Source organism: Electrophorus electricus, chromosome 2 (assembly GCF_041902795.1).
Source record: "Electrophorus electricus isolate QZ-2024a chromosome 2, ASM4190279v1, whole genome shotgun sequence".
NCBI lineage: Eukaryota > Metazoa > Chordata > Actinopteri > Gymnotiformes > Gymnotidae > Electrophorus > Electrophorus electricus.
In genome coordinates, this window is record NC_137498.1 from 16,137,293 (window position 1) to 16,163,262 (window position 25,970).

Below are 25,970 nucleotides of genomic sequence, written 5' to 3' on the forward strand. Positions count from 1 at the left end.
AACATAACAGTGAGCATAAAGACAGACAAACGGGAACAACACAGGACTGGGCTACATAAGATGAACAAACGGTATTGGTCATCAGACCTGATTTTCCTCTGGGGGTACTGGGGTGGCTTTAGTGGCTGTCCTCATTCTCAGCCGACTCTGTCTGCTGGGGGGTCCCGTTATGTTATTTTAACTGGAAACATATTTAAAACTTAGGTAAAAAAACAAAAAAAACCCAACAACCTATAGCCCTTGAATGAAGTGTTATGTCAACTAATCAACTGATAGTATTGTGTTATGAAGAGAAGACTGTATGACAGCTGTCTGTCAGAATCAGCCTTTATAAAAGTGTATTTAGGTTTGTGTTAGCTGTTATGAAGGACTTATGAAGACCACTCTTAACAAACATGTTAGTAAATTTGAAATGTAGATTCTGATCAAATATTAAAAAATTGTTAAATTGGTACTTAATATCAAACAAAGCTCAAATTATTACCTAAATGGAGCAACCAATTTGCTCAGTTACACCTTATAACTATCATTGTTATAAGGATAGTGAATGTCATTAGAACAATGCTAAAAATCATATAATATTAGAGTAAATATTTATTAATTTAACAAGCAAATGTGGTGGAGTATGACAGTAGGGTGTGCTTCTACAGGTTGAGTATTAAATCACTATTAAATTGAGCAATTAAAAAACAACAGGGAGACAAAACACATCACTGCACACACAGAAGACTCAGTACTGCTACCCTAGTACTGCTAGTACTAAAGCAGTACACCATCTTATGCTAACAAACACATGTTCCTCTCCAGGAATCTCAACAACAGAATTTACATCAAGATTTGATGGCAAAACAAGTGCAAAGGCTCCAGCTGACGCTTCCACTACTGACAGTGCAAAGACTCTGACTGACGGTAACATGCATTTACTGCATATCAACATGGTCTCCTAATATCTTAAAAAGCAATTAAAATGCATGCTGTGTAAAAACACAAACACTAACACGCACACAAATACACATAACATTTGTATAACGTTTGCCTTCAGATGTCCAAAACCCTGCTGGTGATCTATTATATATCCTCATGACTACTGCTGTGGGAGCTGTCCTCCTCCTGCTGCTGGGTCTCGTGGGGGTCTTGTGCTGGAGATACAAAGGTACACACACACACACACACACGCACGCATGCATGCATGCATACAAGTTGTGGGTCACACTGTCTGGTTTTCTAATGTAGTCCAGAGACATGGACAAACGAGGCTAAGAAAGGGGCAAACAGAAGAGAAGAGAGAGCAGGAGACACAGGTGAATGCTCACATACCATCCACTGTAACATAAGAAAAACAACCTCCACATCATTACTGGCACATGTCCTTCAAGGTCAAATCTTCCATGGTGTGTGTGTGTGTGTGTGTGTGTGTGTGTGTGTGTGTGTGTGTGTGTGTGTGTGTGTGTTTGTTTGTTTACAGGATTGTATTGCTGTGCTTCGTTCACATGTTCAAGTGAGTGCCACTTTGTATCTGAGGGGGGTTCAGATGATACAATACAATTAGTACAATATAGTTAAAATAAAGGATCACATATATCACATACAGCACTTTTTTATGGTTTTAAATTTTTTTTAAAGGAAAACCATCTTTGGGAAACACAAGTTGTGAAGTTCAGGTTTTGTTGAAGCAGTAACAAATACCTGAGCAGAGGGTTTTATACAGATAGTGTGTGGCGTTCCCTAGTTGTGTGGGGTCCATGGTGAGTTTCTGATACAAAGCAGCTCCTGATACACTGATGAAAGTTTTTGATTATGGCTGTTGTGATCTCTAGTTTGAAATCATTGGAGATGGTGGTGTCTAGGAAGCTCAGACTCCACATCACTTACTGTACTGAGTTACAAAGGAAGATGAAATAATAGCAGTCCAACATGACTAATCATATCAATCACTGTTTTTGGTAGAAATTATATTACTACATGGTAAATAATTTACCAGTAGGTGTAGCAGAGTCATAGAAAACCATCAGACCCAACATTCATGATATGCATGCTCCTGAGTTTGTGTAATTGAATAATTAATTGAAATGGGTGTGTTCAAAATAATAACTGTGGAGTTCAATTAGTGAGGTCATTCCTTCTGTGAAAAAACATGTCAATCAGGTGGCCTTTATTTAAAGATGAAGCCAACACATGTACATGCATTTCTCTCTGAAAATCTGAGAAAAATGGGTCGTTCCAGACATTGTTCAGAAGAACAGCATACTTTGACTAAAACTTTGATTGGAGAGGGGAAAACATATAAAGAAGTGAAAATGATATAAAGAAAATGATAGGCTGCTCAGCTAAAATGATCCCCAATGCTTTAAAATAGAAAACAAAACCAGAGAGATGTGGAAGAAAATGGAAGACTACCATTTGAATGGATTGAAGAATAGCCAGTATGGCAAAGACTCAGCCAATGATCAGCTCCAGGGTGATCAAAAACAGTCTGAAGTTACCTGTGAGTACTGTGACAATTAGAAGACGCCTGTGTGAAGCTAATCTATCAGCAAGAAGCCCCCGCAAAGTCCCACTGTTAAAAAGAAGACATGTGCTGAAGAGGTTACAATTTGCCAAAGAACACATGGACTGGCCTAAAGAGAAATGAAGAAACGTTTTGTGGACTGATGAAAGTAAGATTGTTCTTTTTGGATCCAAGAGCCGCAGACAGTTTGTCAGATGACCCGCAAACACTGAATTCAAGCCACAGTACACTCTAAAGACAGTGAAGCATGGTGGTGCAGGCATCATGATATGGGGATGTTTCTCTTATTATGGTGTCGGGCCTATTTATCGCATACCAGGGATCATGGATCAGTTTGCATATATCAAAATACTTGAAGAGGTCATGTTGCCTTATGCTGAAGAGGAAATGCCCTTGAAATGGAGGTTTCAACAAGACAACGACCCAAAACACACCAGTAAGCGAGCAGCATCTTGGTTCCAGACCAACAAAATTAAAGTTACAGAGTGGCCAGCCCAATCCCCGGACTTTAATCCGATAGAAAACTTGAGGGGGACATAAAAAATTCTGTTTCTGAGGCAAAACCAAGAAATGGAGAGGAACTGTGGAAAGCATCCTGGGCTGGAATACCTGTTTACAGCAGCCAGAAGTTGGTCGACTCCATGCAACACAGATGTGAAGCAGTTCTCAGAAACAGTAGTTATACAACTAAATATTAGTTTAGTGATTCACAACAATGCTAAATCCTAAAGATTTTTCAGTTTATACAGTAAATATTTTAGTTTGTGAAGAAAAAATGCTAAATGATTACACATGACATCCACTTATTTATTTGAATAGAAGAAGTCAGATGTTGCAAGTCAGATGTTGCAACTCAGCCCAGATCAGGGACGGTTGCAGCATGTTACATATACATTATTTTTTCTTTTGCTTTTTTGCCTCATCTTAACTGATCCCTTGGCTGCAGGCTTCTCTCTTTTTTAAGGAAATGGGAATAAGATTGGTGTGAGAGATGGTGAAGTCCAGGTCCAATGGCCCTGACTATATATGAGACTCTTCCCAGAATACTGAAGGGAACTCCTCAAAATACTGAAGGCCTTCTCCTCACTTTTGGTGTAGCCTACTGAAAACAAAGTGAACACAATGTCTGCTTTTATATGATTTATTCACTTATTCACGTTATGCCACCCCCCGCACGCAGGTATAAGAAAATACAAATATTTTGTTTGTTGTGATGGCCCAAGTGCCGCAAGGCAAGGCGCAGGAAGCACAGACGTCTCTTGACGAAGACATGCATCTATTAAACGACCATTAACGCCAACCTGAGTACGAACAAAGACCGACAACCACTCCAGTGACAGAGGGATTTAAATACGTTCATAAATGATGCATGTACAAAGGGGCAGGTGTGCTAGACTGAACTAACAGCACTTAGGGAGTCATTTTAGGTCTGTCCCACTGGGCCGCCACATCTCTGTGACAACGGACCGAGCCAACTTAAGTAAGAATGATGACATTTTCACTTATAATGTGAGACTGTTAAGGAAGAAAGAGGACACACCAAATGACTTTTAAAAACTTATAAAACCCTACTGCCTCCCTATATTTGTTGTGTGTGTTGGGGATAGAAGTTTGTCAAAGCTTCATTTGAATACACTTCATCTCCACTGTAACTGTAGTTATCAGAACATTCAGTAGACTGTATTGAAGAGTGTGTATGGTGTGTATCAGCAGTCCTGCTGTAGCCGTGTGTAGTGTGTGGAACTCAGTAAGAATGCAGGTGTGTGTTTATCTGCTCATTGCTGCTGATGGTGAGTTGACTTTCTCTCTACATCTGTAGATCATCAAATATCTTCTCAGTAGCTACTTTATAAGAAACACTGAAAACATCTAGTAGGAGTCCAGTTAGAGACGACATGTCATATATTTCTGATAATGTATAAGAGGCACTCCATGTTATCTGAACATATAAGGTAGAATTTGAACAATTACAATTTGCTTTTTAGACTGCCATCAGTCATAAAACCAAATCTTGAAATCAATGTATTATTGTGGTGCAGTTAAATCTCATGCATATCAGCTGCAGCACTCAGGCTTCTGCCCTGTTCCTGCACTGATATACACACCAGAGCTGAGAGCTTCACCTGGTATAAATACAACACAAACAGAAACACATGGGAAGTGATCTCCAGTGAGAGTGAACAGTACAGAAACAGAGTTCATACTTAGAACTGACCACACTTTTCTATTCTTGCAGAGGCTCCATATAAACCTGTAAATCTTACTCCAGTAGACACTGACACATCAAGTCCAACAGCTTCAACTAAACCTACTACAACAATGACACCTCCAAATGGTTAGAAGTTATTAATTTCATCAACTACTACTGATGGTAAGATTAATTTGTTTAATAGTATTCTCCAATCAACACCATAAAATGATTCCCCACTAAATACTACTACTATAACAATAATAATAGTAAGTGACATCAACAATTAATTTCTTAATGCAGGTCACTTCATATAGGATATATTTTGGGGCTACAATCCTGCACTTTTAAAAAATATATTTTTTAAAAATAATAAACCATTTGAAGCGGTAATGAATGGAGCATTTAATTCTGTTTCTCCAGTTGCTCAATTTCATAATATAAGCATATATTATGCAAGAAAGTGTTTGCATAACTGTGTAGCTTTGGTACTGAAACACCCGAGTAAAGATAAGCCTTGTTTTTGTTGAACATTGTATTGTGATCAATTAGCCTAATTTTCAGTTAAAATTGTATAATTTCTTAAGAATGTATTATTGTTGTTGTTTAGGTTGCATTTTGATCCTTAATGAGTGTTCAAATGACTTTGGATTATAACGAATACAGAGTGAGTGAACTGTACCTATGTGGAATGATTACTAATTAATTAATATATAGTTTACATGTATAGGTTATATTTACTTTATTTAGATTTTTTAATCTGAGCCTGATAACAAAATGATAGCGTAAAGAGGGGGAAATGAATTTAAAATGTGATTTTTAATATGAGACTATAATGTCATTTCAGCTGCACTTCTGTCATTGTTCTAAACAACCACTGAACAGAATTTAGCGCTCGATTATGTCATAATGTGTGTCATTCTATTTCTGACCCCAGATCAGTTTATTGAGTGGATTTGCCGATGACGATCATTTTAGACAAAACATCAACAGAGACTACAAACAATTCTTCACGCGTAAGAGGTACTGAGAAACGAAAACAAAACGTAAGTAGAATTTAATTTTATCTACAAAGGCAGATACTAAATATTTGATAACGGAATCGTATTATAAACAAGTAGCCAATATGCGAATTTAAAATGAGAACACACATTTTAATGATAGAGAACTTTTGACTGAACGGAGAACTAATTAGTGGGCTGATAGTGAGCTCCCCGCCCCACTAGTCACGTGGTACGGCCCGCCGCCTGCAGTGGGAGTTCATGGTCTTGTGTGAAACCACGACTATGTAGTCACACACACCTGCAGCGGGTTATTCTCCTAATGTCTGTGTGTGTTTAAACCCCGGTTGGTGTGTGCATCCTTGTCGGTCTGTGTTCGCTAATGTTCACGTACGTGGTGCACTTTATGTTTGTAAGCTGTGTTCAACGTTGCTCATGTTCATCTTGCCTGTTTGGTGTGAGCGCCACTGTGTTCGTTATTCGTGTTCGTCTAATAGACGTCTGTCTACGTCAAGCGAGTTTGTGGGACCTGCGGCACTCGGGCCCTCACAGCTGTTTAATTTAACGGACCACACAAATATTTTCAAATGCGGAATAAGTGAGTAGAGAGTGAACTAACAAAAGGAAACCTTGATAAATAAAAGGGGACGTAGCTGAAAATATTCGGGTAACCGAACTCCATTAGATGAAATACGTTGACTGAGACAAGGGAAAGTGACTTATGGGCTTGTTTTAGAAAAGCCTCTGTAAGACCACGAGTGTGGCCATTATGCACTGTCGCACAACAGACAACCTTTGTTTCACATTTATTAACATTTGTAGAAGAAATTGAGCTACAGGTGGTCATTTGTTCTGTTACATAATAACTGTATATACATATTTAAAGTCTACAGGCTCTGATTTTTCATTTCCATATAGAGATATGAAACTGGGGTACAAAAGTAATCCTGTGCACAAATGCATGTAAAATAAGCCTTGTTTTATAGAAAATTGTGTTGTAATCAAAGCCTAATTTTCATTTCAAATTCAATTACTTATTAGGAATAAATCTTTAATTCTTAAAAATTAAAGTTTTTTTTTAATGTCCAAAAACACATGCAAACTTTTTAAAAGAAAGTAAACAGCTTTATTATCGTTCAGTGACAATAGAGCTTTCTTCTGCCCTTTCTAGATGCCAAGGGACAACTTAATTACTAATATTATCAGCAGAAGCCAGAAGAGTTATAGATACCCTGCTCCCATTGCTTGGTTTAAGCAACATTACTGTGCCAATCTGGGAGAAAGTGTAAGTGTCTACATCTTTTTAATGCATCCACAGTTTTATTTATTTTGCCTTCACATTTCCCTGACTTGTACAGATGGCAATCCAAAATATGCTGTCCATTAGTGGAGTTTCCACTGCCCAGGTGGGGTCAATGGATGATTCATTTCCTTTACAATTCATCACTGATTATTTCTCATTTCTCACTCAAGAAACAGCAGGACTGTAAGGAGGTTCGTACCGTCCGGAGCAGAACTGCTGAACACTTTATGATCATAGAGTCAACGGAAGAGATTTGCTCTTTGGACCACAGTGCCCATGTAGAAGGTGCAGATGTACTTTCTTGCATAAATCTAGCTTTCCATTAAGAACACACAGTAGGATATGACCTTTGTTCACTTTAAATGTGTGCCTGTACTTTATTATGTAATTGCATTTGTATTGATTTTTGGGAAAAATAAACATCTGTAGATGTAAGAGAGGATCTGGGTGGAGTAGGGGAATCGATTACAGAGGCAGTCAAAGTGGAGAACACCCCAGCTGGTGAGTAGCATCAAAGCACCACATCAATAATCAGAGTTTACATACATCCACTCCATGGACACCAGTTTAAAAATTCTACTTTTATTTCAAATATAAAGGCTCAGAATGCAAGAGGTTGAAGAGAGTACGCATCTTCTTCAGACGAGCATGGCAGGCTATAAAAAGCACCTTGTCCTGTGCCAAGCGCTCCAACAAAATTAGCCCTATTCTTTAACTTTTCCCAGCTCTTTTTACCAATTTATTTTGTATTTCTTTTTTCCCTTCATTTTCCCCAACCTGTCTTTTCATTTTCTGAAATAACATCTTTTGACTTTTTGATTTATTGTTGATTAATAAACTTTAATTCATGCAAAGATATAGTCTGTTTGCATTCTGGACCATTTAATCATATTTTTTCATTCTAAGACCAGCCAGGTTATGATTCTAATTCAGCCAAATAAATCTTGAATGATTCAACTCACTTTAATAACATTTTTAGATTATCACATATATGTACAGTTTCATGTCACTCAGCATTAAGAGAGAATTTCACACTCACCTTTAGTGAGAGGAAGTACAGTAAAGGGAAAACACAAACTGAGCATCCTTGTCTCTATGGAAACACCATTGACCTCCCAGCACACACTGATAACTCTACACCCAGATCTCCACTACCACTGTGGACACACACTGACTCCAGAACTCTCACAGGATTACTTCAGTACTCCAGACCCTAATGTCCACCCAGCAGAGAGGAACTGGGAACAAATGAACTTGGCCAGAGCTCTTATGTTTCTTTTCAAGTTCACATCACCAGCTTTACAGAGACATACAAAACCACACACGGTGCCATCATGTCCTTTGACCTGTGAGGACTCTGGTTGTTTCTTCCTTTGTGATGTATCCCACAACCCGACACTGACCATGATTCTGCATCTGTGAAACCATATAGGAGACACACATGCGCATTACACAGCAAAGGGGGTGGAGTCTGATGTAGAGGAGAGAAACAAACAGACATATTATCCCAAACTCCTCTTTCTAAGTTTATAGTTTTAAAATGCAGTTTATAGAGTTAATCACCTCAAAGCTTGTGCACATACAAATTTTTGCATTACTTTTTCATGGCTTGATATATTTTATGTTTGCACTACCCTATGATGTCCTGTGTACTTAATATTTTATTCATTGTATCAAATTTGTTTTATTGGTAAATATACTTTGAACTATTATGCACTGTCACTACAGAATGCTGTCTGCTTTATGTCTCCAGAGACTATAATCATGCAAACACACCCACACCCACGTTCAAGAATTTCTAGATAGTGAGAGGACCTGCTTTTTGTTTGCTTTTTCAGTTTCCACATCACAATAATTTGTTGTGGACCATTGCTTATGCAGAAAGGTTCTTTAAGATTTTTTGTGAGTAATATGAAGTTCTGGATTTACTGAATGAGTCAAAAACAAACAACAAAAACCTGCATTACTCAAAATAAGAACCTATTTGAACTTTTATAAACTCTATTAATCAGCCGTTGAACATGGACATGGTTTGGGTAGTACATGAGCAGTCCCTTTTCTCAGTGAAATACTGACATCTCTCCTCACAGTACACAATATTACCCAAATTATCAGTAACCATACCAGTCCTACTCATACTAAACCTGTTTTGTACTAAATTAAATTCAAACTGGACCTGCCATTGAGAACCTAGTCTAGTTTTAGTCTTTGTTTAAAACATCATACTTTATCCCAATTTCACATTAGAATAGACCCAGCAGTCAGTGTTGTGCTGTTTTGATTAGTAAACTACACTTTACAGAATAAATGTAGTATTTTGTACTATTTCTAGCTAGAAACCACTGATAAGCCTGTCATGGCATAGGGCAAGAAATAGACTAGAAGGGAACTGAGCTTGTGAGTGTGTGACCACAGTTCAGCTGCAGAGGTGTCAAAGCAGCACGGTTGTCACTTCTGGTCTAAAATGGGCTTTAGATTCTGATCTGGTATCCGCTGCCCAATGGTTGGAACTGTGAGAAAAGAAACAACAGCAGACGTCAGACATCCTAAGCTCTCAGACCAGAACAGTCTCCTCCTTCTTCTGGGGCGTTCATAAGGTGTTTTGAGAGCAAAATGTTTATTGACTTTAAAAACTGCACATACTTACTTTAAGATGCCATACACATATCAAATACTTTTCTACCACAATTTAGTCCACAAACCATATTTTTCTCACACCACTAATAGATTAAGAACACTGCTGTAAAAGTGGAGCCTGCATGTTATATTTGATGTATTCACTGAGCTGAGTTATTTCATGACACAAGTATTTACATGAAAGTAGGGTCATACACTGACCATGAATGCAGATATTAGCATTAGGGTATTTATACAACTCTACACCCAGAACTCCACTACTACTGTGGACACACACTGACTCCAGATCTCAGTCCAGAACTCTCTCAGCTGTACTTCACTGAGGTCCACAGGGACTTCACTACAGTAATGTGGTGTCTTTTGAGTCCTGAGAACACCTGAGGTCTGTTTTTTCATTGTGTAGTTTCACAGAGCCCACAGGGCCCCTGGTGCCGCTGTGAACCAGACATGCTTGTTGTGGTTTCAGTGTGGGGGTGTCTGTGGGGGAAGAAAGAGGAGGCTTGAGAAACCACCAGAAGGCTGAAAAAGCCTCCTTGTTGACAACTTGCCGTTAAAGCAGCCATGTAACACAGCCAGTTTACTGGTGGACAAATACTGCATACGCTACTTATAGTATAGTCATGACACTTTATAAACATAAAATACATAAATACAGCAAACATCATACAGCATAAATACATAAAATCAGCAATAGAGCGGGTTGTTTTTTGGTAATGAATGGTGTTTCAAAATATGTATGTTTATGTCTCCTCCACCACAAATCCTTTTTTCTTGTAATAAAGTGTAAATATTTGTATTATTCTATTTATTATGTATTTGACAGCTATTTGACAAGCCAGTTATACAGAGCCTGTGTGATCAGTTATAATTAGACTCTGCCTTTGCTATGAGCCATTACACTTAATACTAAAAACTGCTGGTTAAAACCACAAGGACTAAAAGCACGACTAACAGCTCGCTCAGACCATGTGTGTTTCTTTTTAAAAACAGCCCAGGTAGCACAGAGGTTTAAATCCAGTCATTGTGGCCCCCAGCAACATCATTATTTATCATGTTCCTGTGCCTCATACACCTTCACTTGGGCCCAATCACATTTCACCCCTTGACCCTACCACTTAGCCCTGGCCCTCCATATGCGGTGTTCATAAGTAAGGGTTGGGTGTCCGATAGAGGGCTAGGGTGCACTGTTAGTGCTAAATGGCCCTCCAAACTGAAGGTTTTCATAGTCCCACTCCAAACTGAGTGTTTCTCAGAATCCCTTGTGAATCATTGAAAAAATGGAAACAGAAGCAAGGGTGAAGATTTTAACCACTAGCCTTTGTAACTCAGTCCGAAGGAGCAAGATGACACTTGAAAACAAGGGGTAGGAGGAAAAATAAGAGGGGATTGGGCCTTGGTAAAAATCTAAGCACTAAATCTAAGAATAAAATGGTTTGAAACATATTACTTTTAATATGCATGGTTTTACCTAATCCTAGAGATATATAATAAAGTTATCTGTTACAGGACAAGGGGATTTTCAGATCCAGTACAGACATTAAGTCATATAAAATCAAATATATTTGGAAAAAGAACTAAAATTCTTACTCTCTAATGCACAAACATTAAAAAAATTAGATCCCCTCTAAAATCCTCAATGTCAGACCTAGCTACCATACATTGTACATTCTTTAAATGGAGAACAGCATTTTGAAGTCTGATTTCTGACTCTGTTACTGCTCAAATGGTCAAACCAGAACTGTATACATATTTTTATAATTATGGCCCCTCCACTTACTGGCTTAGAAGCAGTGTTACTGTGATTCTTATTACTTTATCTGACACCAAACCAGAGGTGATAAATCTGATTTTGAACCCTGACAGACTCAAAGGGGCCTGGATGTTGCACCAACTGCTGTGATCAGATCATCATAGTGAATCAACATACAAGACAACACACCGGGAATGCACACCTCGGGACAAGAACAGGACCTCTAGAAAGTTGGACTAGACATTAATTGCTTATTTTTTCACTTATTAAATTCATTTTTCTTTTTAAATTGTTATTATAGTGGTGACCATTGTTGGCCAGAGGAGGATGGGCCCCCTTTTGAGTTTTGGTTCCTCTCAAAGTTTCTTCCTCTTACTTCTTCCTCTTGGGAGATTTTTCTAGCAACTGTTGCCCTTGGCAATCCAGTAAAACTGCAATCTAACGTGTTGCCACTAGGTGGACCCATGCTACAATTTTACGTAAATCATATGGCAACACCGGGATTATAAAATGACAAATTTCTTATTAAGACTGATATAATTTATTTTTAAAAAGTCCAATTTTCCTTCTATAAGATTGATGTATTTTTTTATTGACTTACATAATTCATACCTTTAACCTGTGCATTATTGTACAGACCTAGAAAAGGCTTTTGATATGTAGAAGCTGAAAGCAACAGTACATTTGTGGTGTGAGTAGAGTTCTCATCTCTAGTGGTGGAGTGACATTCTTACAGAGTGAGGACCAGTTTTTTGGCCAACAAACAAGTTACTCCTGCAAACAAATTCCATATCAAATTTGAAACTGAACCACACTACTCAAACTGAACATGTGCAATTAAAAATACACCCTGACTTATGTTTCATGCACTGCATTATGTATAAAAATAATGTTTTCAAATTAAATACTCCTTTAAACATCTGGTCAAACTTTTTTAAAGTCTCAGGTAGCCAGTTCTGTGGCTGCTGTAATTCCACCTGCTGTTGTAACAGACACAGTTGTACTGCGCCTTTAAGAGGGAGGTTTATGGTTATGTAGATTGAGAGAGCCATCACCTTTCTGCTCGCCTTCTCAACACTCCTTTTTCTTTGGTAACGCTGTACGGTGCTTTTTACTGTTTTCTTTACGTATAAATACAGTGATGGTAGCCGTGTGATCTGGCTTGAAGTGGTCCAGGAGAGAATAAAAGTCTTTCAGATTGTCCACAGCAGTGTGTGTGTCACTCCATGTTAACTCCACGCATCGCGGTTACCCCGTAGCACCTGTTCCTCACTCCAGGTAAGAAGCGTTACACTGTTTTCATTAATAAGCCTTTGAAGTACTTTGGGTGTCGTAGTGAAATGAAATGACCAAACAGCAGTGAGGGAGGTTATGTTGGGTCTCACCCCCTGAGCTTCTACATCGTGTCTCTATAACAAAGGACGGAGCCACTTAACTAAGAATGAGACCGTCCTCACTGACAATGTGAGAATATCTGATAGATCACTGACTGATAAGGAAGAAAGAGGACGTACCACATGACATCTTACAAAACCTACCGCATCTCTATATTTGGTGTGTGTTGTGTTGAGCTTAGTTTGTCAGAGTTTCATCTGAATACACTTCCTCTCCACTATAAGTGTAGCTGTGAAGTCATTCAGTAGACCGTATTGAAGAGTGTGTACGGTGTGTATCAGCAGTCCTGCTGTAGCTGTGTGTAGTGTGTAGTGTGTGTGTAACTCAGTAAGAATGCAGGTGTGTGTTTATCTGCTCCTTGTGCTCCACGCTGCTGATGGTGAGTGTTACCTTCTCTCTACAGGTGTTGTCATCCTCATACATTCATTTGCACAAAGGTATTTATATCTGGGAGCAGCAGAGAGCAGCAACTCACCACTTATCCCAGATTCTGTCTATCGACCAAGAAATGTTTGAAGTCCAAATTTTGCCTCTTTATTTTAGAACAAAAGCTGTTAAATGCTAACAAACACTGGAGGTCAACAGAAACTCAAATATAGTCTTCGTAAATAGATACCCACAAACTTCTCTCAAGCCGGTCAAACCGCATCCAAGTGTTAATAAATGTCTCCCAGACTAGTCGGTGTGTCGTATAACTCACTGTGAACTAGACAAGTGAAGAAACACGTCACCGGGAAGCGACCTGGATGAGGTTTGAGGACATGTAGCTCGATATCTGACTTATTTACAAATCCTATTAGCTATCGTTGCTGTTGGCTTCCAGTGTTTGTTAGCAATATTAGCAGCGTTTTGTTCTAAAGGAGCGAAATATGGACTCCAAACATGTCTTGTCCACCCGAGTTAAGGGAGAATAAAGTAAATTTGATTCTTCGCCGACTTGTTCCGTTAAGTGGCACTGAAATCGGCGCTGTGGTTCGGTCCAGTAGAGAGGAACCGCTGCTAATTACTTGCTAATTGCTGATTAGTTACTTCAGACCAGCATAAGGTAGGAATTGTAGGGACTTTAGTAAGACTGATAGAATTAAGAAACAGGAAGAGTACTTGAGTAATGTGACTCTTACAAGGATCATTTTGCTCTATAAATCTGCACATTTATAAAAAACGTTTTTTATTATGGTGTGGTATGTGAAATGTGCTCACTTGTTTATTTCTGTTATTTATTCCTCACTTGTTCATTCTGTGTATGATGCAGTTCTTGTCTACTACCCACTTCTGTATCCAGCTGCCTGTGACAGAGGTCACACCTCATTGTGGTTGATTGTATATGTGGTACAGTCCTGTACATGTGGTGTATGATGTATGTGTTTGGTGCTTGTGTGTGTTTTACTAAGTGGGGCGTGGGGGTGGGTTTCAGGGAGAGGCTACAGTGAGTTCTGATCTCATGAATTCTGACAAGCTCATCATATCCAAGACGATACTACTCTGTGTTACCATGGAGACCTGAGGAGGGGCAGAGCTCACTACCTACAGGATAAAGAGTTGGACTAGTGATGAATAAATACATTTGGCAAGACAACTGAGGTATCCATGTCCAGCTCTACGGTGGGTGTGAAGACCCATTGTGCAGAAAATGCATAAATTAAAAAAAACAAATTCATTAGAATGGAAACACGTGTGCTACTGTTCTGAAATGCAGTGCAACTTCAGAAATGCTGCAAACTCAGTCACAATACAATGGAAGTGTTTTCTGAAGTTGCCTCGCATTTCCAAAATATAGCACACATGGCATTTTGAATAAAGTGTTTTCTGAATTTGTATAGTGTTCAGGAATTTGCATCAAGTTTGTAAACTGTAGCACACGTTTCCCTTCTGTGTTCTTGAAAAGAAACAGTAAATCAAACATAATGTGGAATACAAATGTCGCAACAAGACTGAAGGGGAAGTAGGTGAGACGCTGATTCAGAGATGGAACTGCACCTTAACAACCACAGCACCACAAAAGGTACCAAATACAAACAGAGCAGACTGACTCTGCTTATTGGTTTTGCCAAAGTCATATCTGGGCCCCTACCATGAAAAACTGAATGTCACTCACTTTATTGAAATAAAATTTTTTTAAGTAATATGTAAATATTGTTACATTTTCAAAACACATTGTTTACTCTCCAATTCCTTACAGTCTATATATAGAATATAATCTGTAAAAATAGCCTGTTTTGAAATCACTGTTTCTCTGATGTCATGAGAACCAGCTCATTTACTTATCTCTGCCTCTTTGGCCTACAGCAGTTTAACCCCCAACACCTACATTGCAGTTCTCAGACATATTTCAGCTCTTAGTGCTTTTTAAATGAAGCACAATACAGGGCAGCCAATCAGAACAGAGCTCATTTATCTTACATCTTAAAGGAACAGCTACAGAAACTGCCTGTTTAATTCCAAGGGATAAAGAGAGGATGGAAAATAGTTGTGTAAAATTGAATTATGACTCTTTTTCAAAGATAACGCCACAAAAACATTGTAAGAAGACACCTAAGAAAACTCTAAAATAAAGGAAAAATGTAGGATATGCGACCTGTAAAGACCTTTTGGTGTATTTGGTGAGGTGGGAAGGTGAGTGGCTACAGCTACAGCTGAGGAAGCACCAGGGGCTTCTGTCTGGGTCCCACTGGGCAGCCATATGCAGAGCAGCTGTGTACAGCACAGGTTCTGAACTTGGCTGAAGAGTGCAGTTTCAGCACCTTGGACAGCAGTCAGGCTGCCTTGGAGATGAAAGATGTTTGGTCTGTGGTATTGGTCTACTCTGCACATATTTTATTAAAGTCTGTCCTTATATGGTCCTTTTAATGAAATCTACATCTCCAAGTACAATCCCCATCTCTAAGTAAAACTATCATCTCTTGGAATCACTGAAATAAAAAATGGGAAAAAAAAATAGCAAAGCATTAGCCATTAGATTAGAACATATTATTCCATCACTGATCAAACTGGTTTCATCAAAGGAGACACTCAACCATTAACAGGGTAGACTACTTAACCTAATAGCACACAGAACCGGCTACTTTAGCGAGACTAAAGATAAGAGACAAACACAGGTAACAGAACTAAAAGGAAAAGCACACAACACTATCGTATATGAAAATGCTAAAGAAACCTAAACAGAAACGAAGCAACGGGACAACACCTGACGCGAAAAGAGAAAGCAACGTAGACGAGAGAACAGTGAGAAAGTACAACGGACGAGGGAACAGAATAAAACAGAGAGAGAGAGAGAGAGAGAGAGAGAGAGAGAGAGAGAGAGAGAGAGAGAGAGAGAAAACAAGTAAGTGGTTAGGTAGTCATGGAAACGGGCTGCGCTCCGGTCCGTGAGCATCACATGCCAACCCATTATGTTTTACTGCCCCTCAAAGAAAGCAATCTAGATCTGGAGCTGTTGAAGTATATTGTTAATTTTATTCCAAAAGGGAGAACAGCATTGTGCACGCAGTGAATTTTGATTTTCAATTCAGTTCCAGCTCACATGGAATTAAACCCCTTATATGTTTTATTTAGCACATTATTCTATTGGTAAGGTTATGAAGCTTGTCTCTGCAGTGCCTGGCATGCCAGTATTACTGAGATTTCTTATGATCATGTTCTTTGCTAACCTACATACAAAGAGTCAAATGTTCAAATGTTGTGTCCAGTGTTCATTTGATCCCAAAGTTAGCTGAAGAGTATTTGTACTTTTTCTGCTATTCTAACAAGATCAGGCAAGCAGACTTAAGCTTGTGAGATTTTTTATTGACTTAGTAGATTTGGTTTGGCACAAGTTCAGGACATGAGCTGAATAAACTGTTTTGTGAACTCTGATAGAATAAGAGGTCTGAGAGTTGGTACCAACTTCTGTGGAAAGTCCTTCATGGTCAGCCAGCATACATGAAGAGCAAACAAACTGGAAGCTTGTGTCATTACATTTGTCTCCTTGCCATGTCTGTTTTGTACATTTTCCAGTTCCACAGGATTCAGTGATAGATGTGTATGAAATGATTGATTAAGAATTCGAGCAGGAATGCTAAGGTTAGATGTGACTCTAATTTACATATTACAGACCTCCCAGTGGAGCTGACGAGTGCCTGATGGAGCTGATGTCTACCTGGTGGAGTTAAATTCTGCCTGGTGGAGTTATGGTGTACCTGGTGAAGATGAGGTCTGCCTGGTGGAGGTCCACCTGATGGAGATGAGCTGCACATGGTGGATTTGAGGTGTGCCTTAATACTACTTAATTGAAGCACACACAAATTGTCACAGCATGTTTATATTTCCCCCTAAGATAATGTAAGAGAAATGATAAACATTAACTTCCTGTCACACACTTCACCTTTTAGTTAACTGTTGGAAAATCTACTTATATTGTAAAACATTCCTTGATGACACTAAGCAGTAAGTAGGAATCTTTTTTTTTTCTTTCCCATCCTGAAGGTACTAAGGAGATTAATCACACTATTTGTCTTTTTTTTTCCCCCTAATTCACAGCCCCAATCCACAGGAAAATTTCCCCAGTACAATTTTAGCTTCAACAGTTTTTTTTGGGAAGGATCAATCTGGCATTCTCTTGATTTTTGTTTAAGGTAACATTAGCTAATGTTACTCCCAGAGTGTCCTTTTTAGCAAGAGGAACCATATGAATCAAAATAATGATAACTCAGGATATGACATCATACACATCATAACTGATAATGTAACATCAAACTAATGACATCATCACATAATGTAAAGGCAACCTGGTGAATTTTATGTAGAATGTAACATATAGAATAAGTACTCTGAGTTGTGTTAATTGTGTAACATTGACTTAAACTTTTTGAGATGTTGAGAGACACACCTTGAGAGAAATGTTAGCACTGAATATATGTTTAGCACACAATCTTTAGTAAATCCTTCATACAAAACTGGAAACTGAACAGCAACCTCAACAAAAAAAGAACTAAGATTTACTAAATGGCTCCATTTGTGTTTGTCTATGGTGCTGAAACTAACTCTGTAATTTCAGCACCATGGGCAGCAGGCAGGCTGTCTAGGACTTCAGAACTATCTCAGAAGTGCTTTGCTTCACTTAATAATACCTTTGTGCACAAGTGACTCAGTCTCTCTTACAGAGTAACTGTAAGGAGAGTGAGCCCTCTGAGTGAGCCCATGGTCACACACACTTTCTTTAGTTCCTCTACACCCTTGTGGTTTCCCTGACCCCCCTGCTGTTCCTGAAGTACTCCTTTCCTGGACGACAGGCAACTCACCCTTTCCATCACATTTGACAGCTGTAATCACGCACATGGTTCCTGTTATTCAGCTCTTGTGTTCTGTCCTCTCAGAGCAAGAGACACACTAAAGTTTAGCAATTATAAAACTCAGACAGATGGATAAAGGGTTCAGGAAAGTGAGAACAGGTTTGTGCTGTGTCAACACTGGGCACAGTGGACTTAAATAAAACATTGAAATATCTTCTGCCCGAGCTGTGATTGATTTCCAGAGTTGCACCACAACCATGAATACAGATGCATGCGTTCTTTCACAGGTGAAGAATGTACGAAAAAAGGAAGGAAGTGCCAGTTTCTGTCTGAAGAGTCAGACAAAGCAAACAAAGAGAAACTAAGAATGACAGAAGACAATGAAAGAAACTCAACGTAACAATAACTGTTACAGCACTTAAAAAAGGGGGTTTAAAAGGAAGGAAAGAAACACATAACGACACAGGTGGCACAGTGACTGAGACGGAGCACATGCGACCTGTGCGTGGCATGACACAACAGCAAAACACAAAGATCCTTTAAACAAAAGACACAATATAAACAAAAGCCACATGGTAGCTGCCACCGTAGCCAGACGGAGGGCACCGTTACAGTCTCCCCCACCAAAGACACGCCTCCCAGTGGTCATGGACACAGACTTGGGAGGTGGAGCAGGGAAACACGGCCACGCCAGTTTGTTTCAAGTGCTAATAAAATTTCACTAGTCCAGTTGATACATGTACATATTTAAGAGTCAGGTAACATGTAAGACATGATCAGGTGTTGTCCTGTTTACCAATTATGAATTATGACAATTAATTTTATTTCACAATTCCCTTTGGATTCATATATAAAACATTAAATCAGATGCATTTGTTTTTGTCTACAAACTCACAGACCCTGTGTCCCAAGTTGTCTCTCTGTTTCTAGTAAAGTGGGTTGTGAGTATATAAAAGTATGTGTGTTATTTAGAAACCATGCTGTAGCATTGTAGCATTAGATATGATCTGAAAACGTATTGTAAAAGTTGATAAATTTGATAAAGACTTGGTTATTAGGCTACCAATTTATCAATTTATCATTCTGGCAGTTATTTTTATCAGGTGGATTTTACAGTTTATATATATATATATATATATATATATATATATATATATATATATATATATATATATATATATATATACACACAGATATCTATGCACTAAGACAAATAAGCAAATAATCATAGTTAGTAATCATTACCTGGTGACAGTAAATGTTACTTCTTTAACCAAATAAATCTTGGCGGTAACAGTACAGTACAATTTACATTAGTGCAATAGATCATTATGCCTTTGTAGGAATAGGCACTGTATTTACTCATAATCAAGAGAATAGAGTCAAAATGTAGGATAATCAACTGAGTTCTTATGAGTTTACATGTAAAAAAAAAAAAATTCAAACCAACAATTTACAATCTAGTAAAAACTGCAATCTAACTTTTTACCACTAGGTGGACCCATGCTACAATTTTATGTAAATCATATGGCAACACTGGGATTATAACATTACAAATTTCTTATCAAGACTTATAATTTATTTGTAAAAAGTCAAATTTTCTATAAGACTGATGTTTTTTATTGACTTACATAATTCATACCTTTAGCCTGTACGTTATTGCATGGACCAGGAAAAGGCTTTTGATATGCAGAAGCTGAAAGCAACAGTACATTTGTGGTGTGAGTAGAGTTCACATCTCTAGTGGTGGAGTGACATTCTTACAGAGTGAAGACCAGTTTTTGTCCAACAAACACGTTACTCCTGCAAACAAATTCCATATCAAATTTGAAACTGAACCACACTACTCGAGATGAACATGTGCAATTAAAATCCACCCTGACTTATGTTTCATGCACTGCACTGTGTATAAAAATAATGTTCTGAAATTAAATACTCCTTTAAACATCTGTTCAAACATTTTTAAAAGTCTCAGGTAGCCAGTTCTGTGGCTGCTGTAATTCCACCTGCTGTTGTAACAGACACAGTTGTGTGTAATGTCACGAGAGTGAGGGGGGCGACCGTCACCTTTCTGCTCATCTTCTCAACACTCCTTTTTCTTTGTTAACGCTGTACGGTGCTTTGTACTGTTTCCTTTACGTATAAATACAGTGATGGTAGCCGTGTGACCTGGCTTGATGTGGTCCAGGAGAGAATAAAAGTCTTTCAGATTGTCCACACCAGTGTGTGTGTCACTCCATGTTAACTCCACGCATCGCGGTTACCCCGTAGCACCTTTTCCTCATTCCAAGTAAGAAGCGTTACACTGTTTTCATTAATAAGCCTCTGAAGTACTTTGGGGGTCGTAGTGAATTGAAATGACCAAACAGCAGTGAGGGAGGTTATGTTGGATCTCACCCCCTGAGCTTCTACATCATGTCTCTATGACAAAGGACGGAGTCACTTAACTAAGAATGAGACCGTCCTCACTGACAATGTGAGAATATCTGATAGATCACTGAATGATAAGGAAGAAAGAGGACGTACCACATGACAACTTACAAAACCTACCGCATCTCTATATTTGGTGTGTGTGTGTGTGGTGGTTAGTTTGTCAGAGTTTCATCTGAATACACTTCTTCTCCACTATAAGTGTTCTTGTGAAGTCATTCAGTAGACTGTATTGAAGAGTGTGTATGGTGTGTATCAGCAGTCCTGCTGTAGCTGTGTGCAGTGTGTGTAACTCAGTAAGAATGCAGGTGTGTGTTTATCTGCTCCTTGTGCTCCACGCTGCTGATGGTGAGTGTTACCTTCTCACTACAGGTGTTGTCATGGACCCAGACTCGGGAGGTGGAGCAGGGAAACACGGCCACACCAGCACAGTTCACTGAACAGTGCATGACCACACCATCCTGTGGGAGGGATGCAGCAGAGCCCAGGCACGGGAACACAGCGCCACCTAGAGCCTGGGGCATGTTAAACACCACATCACCCAGGGGCAGAGCATGGTAAACATCGCTCCACCAGAGCGTAGGGAACAATAAACACAATGCCATGTAGGCCCAGGGCACAGTAAGTCCTCAAGATGACACTGTTTCTCATGGTGAGACCAAGGTTTCTGTCCTATAGTGTAGTGGACAGCATACAATCTACATAGTGCAGCTTTCACTTTATTTGGAGAATTCAGTCCATGATTGTAGACATTTAGTTAATAATCTATAGACTGTCAACTTGTTTATTTTAGCTTTCACTTTAATTGGACATTCCAGTCTATGGCTGTATATGTTTAGTCGATAGTCTATATAACATCAGTTTGTTTGACCAACAAACACGTTACTCCTGCAAACAAATTCCACATCAAATTTGAAACTGAATCACACTACTCAAACTGAACACGTGCAATTAAAATACACTCTGACTTATGTTTCATGCACTGTGGGTAAAAAAAAACCAAACAATGCTCTGAAATTAAATGCTCCTTTAAACACTTTTCACACTTTTTTTTTTAAAGTCTCAGGTAGCCAGTTCTGTGGCTGCCGTAATTCCACCTGCTGTTGTAACAGACACAGTTGTACAATTTTTTTTTTCCAATTTTTTAGTAAAAAGATACATTATAGGACAGTGCCAAACTTATGAAACACTCTCACCCTCATCCTGTGGTTCGGTGACGTTTGAAGCTTCAAGCATCATTAGTCACGTGTTATTAGTAACTTTAGTGCTAACATTAGTGGTAACAGTAACTGATACAATCTTCGGGACACTGTGATACAAGCTTCGATGTCTTAGTATCAAACGTTCCATCACAGTTTTATTGCTTCTGCACAGTTCCTGTATCGTTGTTCTCCTTTTTTGGTGTTCTGTTTAGTCAGTGTTTAGTTTGCATCATTTTGTTACTTCTGACGTTATGTCTACCTGTTTTGGAAATGAAGAACTTTTGTTTACACATGTGCGTCTGCCCAGAGAACAGAGACTGTGTCAGCAAAAAAAAATCTGAGACGGTCCACCCCAACTTTAAGTGTCTGTCTAACACTGACAAACTGCCCATCCTACTGGCCGAAAAGAAGAAAAGCAGCGCTTTAGCTGGGTGATGCATATCTGCCTCCCATAAGATGAGGGACAGTGATTAACCCACCCAAACACACACACACACATACACACACACACACACACAGACTATATTACCCAGTTTATAAAAGTTACCTAACTATTTATCATTATTAACTATTTATTATTATTAACTATTTGTTATTATTAAGTATGTATTATCAACTTTTTATTATTATTAACTATTTATTATTTTTCATTCTTATTATTTATTTATTTTCCTTTCTTTTCACTTCTTCGCTTTTACTTCTTCTAATTATTATTATTTCAGACCAATTATTGTTTCTCTTCAAGTTCTTTTATAACAGAATTCTTAATTTCCATGATTGCAAAGGTTGTAATGTTGTGTAATGTTCATGTTGTAATACCGCTTTGGCAATACTATAGTTGTATATGGTCATGCCAATAAAGCTTACTGAACTGAAATGAGAGAGAGAGAGAGACAGAGACAGAGAGACAGAGAGACTCGACCCAGGAGCCCCTAATTCATTCACTCTCAGAAAACGACTGAAGGACACACTGCACCTACAGAGCCCTGCAGCTTCAGACGTAGACAACGTATCACCACCGCTGACACACAGAGAACTGAACACATCTGCTTGGCCGAACTGTACATACATCAGTTCTGTAGTACAAAATCTAAACTTGTTAAATACATAACAGCCCTGAACCCTCATTACTTATAACTGATCACACTTTTCTAATCTTGCAGAGGCTCCATATAAACCTGTAAATCCTCCTCCAGTGGACACTGATACAACAAGTCCAACAGCTTCAACTAAACCTACTACTACAATGACATCTCCAACAGGTTAGAAGACATTCAGTACATCATCTACCAAGGGAGGTAACACACATTGGTTTAACGAGTGTGGGGCAGGATGCACGCATGAGTTATCTTTGATGTGGTTTTTAATGAAAATGAAAGCACACGTGAACATACCCACCCCAACGTGCAGCTCCTGAAGTGCGTACCAGCTGACAAGCGAACCCGAGGCCAGTGTAACATGGCAGGGTCTGGGCTGGGGACAGAAACCTTGACAGGGACATCTGGAAAAAGAGAAAAAAAGTCTGTTGGGTGAGGGGTGGAAACAGAACCCTGTGCTGCAACCAGAAACCTGACAGCAGGCTGGACAGGAAACTGACACCAGGACTCAGGGACAGGAGAGGACAGGATTCCAGGCTGGACAGTGGGATGGACTGGAGGTCATCTGAGAGGAGGTGCAGGAACCTCTACAGGATTAGAATGGGAGATGGGCTGGACAGGGGCGGGACAACAGGAACTGGAACCACAACTGTAATTGGGACAGTTACACAGACAGTAATGGGGACAGACAAAGACAGACACTGGCATTGGTAGGGTAACAATGAAAGGTCATGACAGTCCCAGTACAACAGAGACGTGACAGGAGGTGGCCAAGCCACACACATAAAAACACATGCACCCGCATCCATGCACATTCATACAAACAAAAACATACACACACACACAGCTGCTTCAGGATGGCCAGACCCACATTTGAAGGACCTGGAGAAAAACATCATTTTACACACACCCTAAATGTACCTAGTGATACCACCCCCCCCCCCCCATGGTTTTGTGGGCTTTAGGTTCTCCTGTGATCCAGCTATAAACTTCATATTTTAATCAGTCAGTCACTGACTCTGGCAGCATGGATGTGGGTGATGTTGATGACATCAAGCAGGTCAGTAGAACAGACCCTCCCACATGACCCTTTTGGTTCGCCCAGTTAATGTGCAGTCTGTGAAAAACACCTGATGGAAACAGTTCAAAATTCCCAGGATGAGGGCCTCTGCCATCCTTTTTGAGTATCAAACAGGCCTTGACATCCATAGTAACCCACATTAACATGCACACTCTTTAGAAATATAGTCTACTGAATGTTCTACACTTACAGTGGAGAGGAAGTGTATTCAAATGAAATTTTGACAAACTTCTAACCCCAACAGACACACCAAATATTTTTACTACCCTGTTTGGTCAGTTCATTTCACTATCAGTTCAAAGGGATTTTTTCTTCTTATTAATGAAAATAGCAGGTGGAATTAAAGCAGCTAAAGAATTGGCTACCTGAGACTTTTAAAAAGCGTTGAACAGATGTTAAGGAGCATTTTAATTTCAGAGCATTCTTATTACCCTCAAAGCAGTTTGTTAAGCATCTGGATGGTCAACCCTCAGTGAGGAGTCCGGTTTCATCTTTGTGAACCTCAGGTGCCTGGAGAGAAGTCCTGAGCTGCACACAGGACACTGGAACCATTTGTCAGAGGATATTTGAAGAGTACCAACAATGGTGTGCAGCTTAGCATTGAAAAGTCATGGAAATACCTACCTGTTCATTGAACGGTTGTGGCATCCTCCAGTGTTGTTAATTGAGATGATGTTGGTTAAGTAACGGGTGGCTTGCAACGGCAGTTCACGGCTACCAGAGCGAAGCCACAAGCCGGGAGCTAATCAAGGTTGGTTAGCCTGATCTCCTTCAGGTGGCATCACCCTACATATCAGCTTCACAAAAGCCCCTCTTAAAAAAGTCTTGTTGTGACACACATGTGTTACGTCTGTCAGGGTGCCTCACCCCTGATCAACCTGACAGTCACAGGTTACATGTTGAAATTGTGATTGGTGGGTTGTGCGAGTTGTGGATGCAGTCAAAACCACACCGGGGCACTTGGTGTATTGCATTGCTCCTCCATGTTTTCCTCAGTGTCAGTTAGGAGTTGGTTTATGGGGCTCTTAATGGTTTATGGGGCTCTTGGTGGCTCTTAATGAGGGCACAACCTGATCAGAGTGTGCCAAACAGCTAGCAGGAGGTTGGCTCAAATGGTCTTCCCATCAAAACTTTGAAAGGGTACACTTTTGTGGTTGCACTAGGAATCATATGCATTTCACAAAGAACTGCAGTTAGCAGATTTTTGATCATGTAGTCTGTGATTTCCACTATGGCTGATGACTGATGGTAATAGCGGATGTGAAACTTTGATGCTCAGATATTTACAGAGCTGATGAGTCATGCAAAACATCAAAGCACTGAAACAGGCAATGAGAGTCAGCGTTCAGGATCGTAGATAAAAACAGATGTATTTATTGACACCAGTATGGTTTACAACAAAGAAGTTGCCTCCACCACCACCAAAATAGAGTGTCACCCTCCAAGGATGCCATTTTTAATTTTCTTATGCCTCAGTGAAATGTCGTCTCTCCAGTCTGAGCTCTCCATTACCTTTTCACACTTATCTGCACCATCTTTGCATTGGCAAAAGCACCATTGTGTGTTAATATCTGCTTTGGTCATTATTTACATTCCAGCATTCAGCCCATATGTGTCATATCGCCCGATTCCTCATCACACTATAACACTCAGCAGGCTGTTCGTCACCCAACCCAGGACTCCACCAATTATGAACTTCACGTCAGATCGTCATCACCGGAATATTGAACTCCCCTGTGTACTTGATTATTTAAGCCTGTCTCGAACATTAGGACACTGTGAAATATTGCATCTAGAGTCCTATGCATACCAAACGCTCTTGTGGATTGTTTTTCTGTATACCGAACATTGACTTAATGTTTCCCGTTTCTGATTTTTGCCTGCCCCTTTTGAAGTGTGATGCCTGGATTATTTGATGGTCTTTATGGTTTTTTGACACAGACTGTTTTCCCTACTTTTGAGTTAGTAATTTTTTTGTGACTGTTTCCATTACCTGTTACTTGTTTATCCGTGAGCGTCTGATTTTGCCTGGTCCACATAAAACAGAATACTTCGCCTCCATGCAGACCGCAGCCTCAGATGCTTTGAAGGAAGCTTTGACCAACCAGGG